Raw genomic sequence first — 4,464 nt, forward strand, 5'->3', positions numbered from 1 at the left:
GCTGGTTTATGTTGGCAGCGCCATTGACTGTAGTCTTTTGTAGAGTTCTAGTGCACCCTGCTGGCCTTTCTGAGTTTGACAGCAGTTTCTGAGGCACTTGCATGTCAAGTGTGAGTCATCTTTTTTGTATAAGCCAGGCAAATCATGAAGCCATGACTTTGCTTTGGAAAGTCTTTCACATGTGTGCCAAGCTTTGCTCCTAACCTTCCAGATTGTGAGTGTGTCCTAATATTCTAACTTGCACCTCTTCTCCAAACCAACCTTCTGGGTGTATCCTAATCTGCACCCCTTTTCTAAGCTCACCTTTTCACCAAAGAAGTAGGAAATAAGGCAACTCATGGAGCTCCAATAATAGCTGTACTCTTGGTTACATGGGCCGTAGAAAATGTCTACTCGGAGATGGTACCTCTGGTAAGAGTGTAGCAGTATGGCATAATTATACCTTGGAGCTGAGTGCAGACCTGGATTGGAATCCTGGTTTTGTCACTTGCCAGTTAGGTGAGTCACCTAATTTATAAATTAGGTAAGTCACCTACCTTCGGTGAGCCTCAGTTTCTTCATCTATACAACAGAATTAACAATACTATTCCTCTTTTGCAGGATTGTATGCCAAGTACCAGTCAGTGCCTGGCACATAATGGATATTCAATAGGTTACGTCACTCTGGTTAAGGTGAAATTGGTAAAACAGAGGACTTAGTCAGCAACTTCATGATTATGACAAAGTTCTTTAAAATTTTACACTATCATTTTAATGTTTAAAACAACACATAGTGCATAGAATACCTTTGGGGAGACAGACAAGAAACTAGTGATGGTGGCTGCCTCTAGGAAGGGAGACTGAGGTGGGCAGGACACTTAGTTTTCACTATCTGTTCCCCTGAACATTTAAACTTTTTACTATATTTAGAAAGTAAAGCATAAAAGGACTTATATGCACATAGTTCAAAGCTGAAACAAAATAAGGCATGTAAAAAGAAAAGTAGGCTCCATTCCTTAGAAATAACCACATTGGGGTTAGTAGGTAGCATGGTGGTTAAGGTGCTGGACTCCCACATGGGTGACTGCAGTTTGCTTTCTCTATCCCTCTCCCTCTCCCTCTTTCTCTGTTGAGTGCACTGGCCTTGTAGCAAACTAAAAACCAATAATAATGATAAATAAAATTATATAAATACCAAAAAACCCTACTGTTAACAACTGTTTGGGTATCCTCGAAGTTTTGAGTTACATGGCACAGATATATATCTATAGAGTTGTGTACATATATATATATGTATATAATTTTTAGACAGATGAGATCACATGAAACTATTATTTATATATGTCCTTTTTGTTATAAAGACAGTTTCTTTCTGTTTCTTTATTTATTTGCCATAGGGCACTTGTGCTTGCCAGGGAGAGAGAGAAATAGAGATAGGGAGAAAAAGTGAGCAATCATCTCCCAAGAGGGATGGTCGTGCTTTCTCCTCCACTTTCTTCTCTGGATTTTGGACATGCACACACATACATACCTGGTATGTTTTCCAAGCTGCCAGGTCTGGTTCTCGAACTGTGCAGTTGGCCATGTAAGATCTAGCACCTAAACCACCACGCCACCTTCCCATCCCTGTCTTGATTTTTTTACTTAATAATTTTCCATAGTCAATCTTCTGTGTCATTTTACAGATTTATCTTATTTTAGTTGCTGCATAGTCTTCTGTCATGTGTCTGCATTATAATTTATTTACTATTTCTCTACAATAGGCATTTGAAGTGGTTTCTTTTTTTCTTTTTCTCTTAAAACTATAATATATCTTGGCCTTTTGTGAATGTAACTGTTGGAGAAATTCCTGGTGGTGGAATTGCTAAATCAAAGGAAATGTACATCCAATATTTTAATAATTGCTGATCCTTAAGAAAAAAACAGTGACATTAAATGTGTCCCTTTAACTACTAATAAAAACAAGAAAGACATTATTATCCAATTATAACATGTTATTAGAAATTTATAATTTCTTAAGCATATGATATGCAAGTCATTATCTCCGTCATTATAATTACATTGGAAATGTCATTGTAAGCCATTGTGAACTGCTACCAATAAAATTGTCTTACTCAAAAGAGGAAACTGTATCATAATGCCAGTAATATTCGCTCTTTGCAAATATTTCCAACCAGAATGAAAATGTGCTAGTGAAACAGCTATGCCAGTGTATAGGTAATGTTCAACTCCAGTTTTTGAGTCCAGTGATGTTCACAGTCTAGAAATTAATAAACTGTATAGATATTTTCTTTGGAGAGGATATTTTTGCTATAGGACACTTGCCAGAAAGACAGAGAGAGAGAGACGGACAGAAAGCAAGAAATCATCCTCCAGGGGGATGGCCACGCTGCAATCCCTTCTTCTCCACTCTCCTCTCGGGATCTTGGGCACACATGCACATGCGCCCGGTGGGAGTTTAAGCCACCGGGTCCGGGACTCGAACCACAGTTGACTACGTGGGAGTTCAGCAACATAGTCATTATGCTAACTGCTGGTCCCCAACTGTGTAGACATTTTACAAACAACAAAAAGACCATTCCTATACCATATACCTATTTTTTACTTAAAACATTCTCCATTTGTTCCTGATTTTTCTTTTCTTGCCCTAGCAATCCACTCGCTCCCAATCACTTTTTTCTTGTCAGCATCCAACTCCTGTTTCTTTTTCATTTCCCCCATGTACTAAATTTTGGGTGTTCTAGATGGGTGGTACATTGATTCAAACCTATGGGGATTGTATCTTCCTAGTATCAGTATACTTGGGGGTGAGGACCTAGTTAGAGAAGCTCCAGCAAACAGAGGTAAAAGGGCACCTCTGGTCTGTACCAGCTCCTGCTCTGGTACCAAAGAATAAAGAAAGAGTCATGAAGAAAGAGCCAATAGAATGAAGCAACTTTGCTACCTAAAACCAAAGATGACAGGCCACTTGCTACTCATCTCAGACCTTCATTCATTTACTCCTACATTCATTGAGTGAATGTTTGTGGAGTGCCTACTATGTGCCAGGTACTTTGCTAAGTATTGGGCTTACTAAGTTGAACAAAAATAGGTTTGATTCCTGTCTTCTCAGCACTTTGATGCTAGCGATAGAGACAAATATTAATAAAAAATAAATGTAAAATTGAAAACTATGTTGTACCACACAAAGATGTACAATAATTAATTGAAAATAAGGATAATAAAATAAAATTTTTAAAATTGTGGCATATCCAAATCTGTTTGGCAGAGTTCCATCTAGCCCTTAAATCTTTTTAAAATAATTATTTATTTAATTTTATTTATTATCATCATTATTTTTCAATTTGACTAGAGACAGATGGTGGGGGAGAGTGAGAAAACAAGCTGCTAGGTCTGGGACTTGAACTGTGATCAGTCATGTGGGAGTCCAGCACATGACAGTCTTAACCACCATGCCAACTGCTGGCCCCAGCCCTTAATTCTTTGTAGGCCCTTTTTTTTTCCTTTTTTTAATTTTAATTTTTTAGTTTTGCTAAAGGATCTATGTGTTCCCACAGAGAGAGAGAGAAGGGGAAAGTGAAAAATCAGTCACTAGGCAGGATGGCCATGCTGCAATTCTTTCTCCTTCATTTTCCTCTTGGGATTTTGGGTATGCATGCACACACACCTGGCGTGTTTTTCAAGCCACTGGTCCAGGACTCAAACCGTAAAGTCAGCCATGTGGTATCCACCTGCCTTAACTGCCATGTCATTGGCCAGCCAGTAAGCCCTTATTTAAAAAATACTTTTTATCTTTAAAAATCATGCAAGCAATACATGCCATTCTCATAAAAATGACACTGTAGATACAGTATAAAAAGGGAACGTTTTCTTTCCTTTCTCCATTCTGCTTTGTTCTTTAGAGAAACTAATTGTTAAGTTAGTCTGTGTCCTTTTGTTTTTTTTCAGTGTGTTATAGGACAGTGGTTAAAAGCATGGACTCAGGAACCAACCTCTCTGAATTCAAATCCTAGCTCTGCCCATTAGTAACTGTGTGGCCTTGAGCAAATTACTTAACTTCTCTGTTCCTCTGTTCCATAACATATAAGGTAGGGATAACAATACCTATTTCATAGGGACTATCTTGAGGATTAAACAAAATTATAAAGTACTTATACTAGTGCCTGGCACATAGGGAGTGACAAATAAGTGGTAATGGTAATGATCATTGTTCACATAAATATATATTCACATGTATAAACATGAATATATTTTATTATAAGAGGGATATGTTTTCTGCATCTTGCTTTGTTGACTTAACACTAAATCTTGGATAGCTTTCCATGTCAGCATGTGCAGATTCATTGTATTCTTCTTCTTATTATTATTACCTTTTATTGTATACATTTAATCACTATACATCACTTTGCTTGTAAGTTGTAATCTTTTTATTAACTGCATGCCGTATGCTATAAGAGGGCATTAAAAATCACTCATTGACTCTTC

The 4,464-nt window shown here is 37.5% G+C and overlaps 1 protein-coding gene across 1 annotated transcript in view; it reads left to right on the top strand.

Annotated features, from left to right (window-relative positions):
- SYTL4 (synaptotagmin like 4) overlaps nt 1-4,464 on the top strand; it is a gene marked incomplete in the record, with an annotated part of 71,082 nt that overhangs the window by 59,823 nt on the left and 6,795 nt on the right.

Source organism: Tupaia chinensis, unplaced genomic scaffold, assembly GCF_000334495.1.
Source record: "Tupaia chinensis unplaced genomic scaffold, TupChi_1.0 Scaffold144179_1, whole genome shotgun sequence".
Classification (NCBI taxonomy): Eukaryota; Metazoa; Chordata; class Mammalia; order Scandentia; family Tupaiidae; genus Tupaia; species Tupaia belangeri.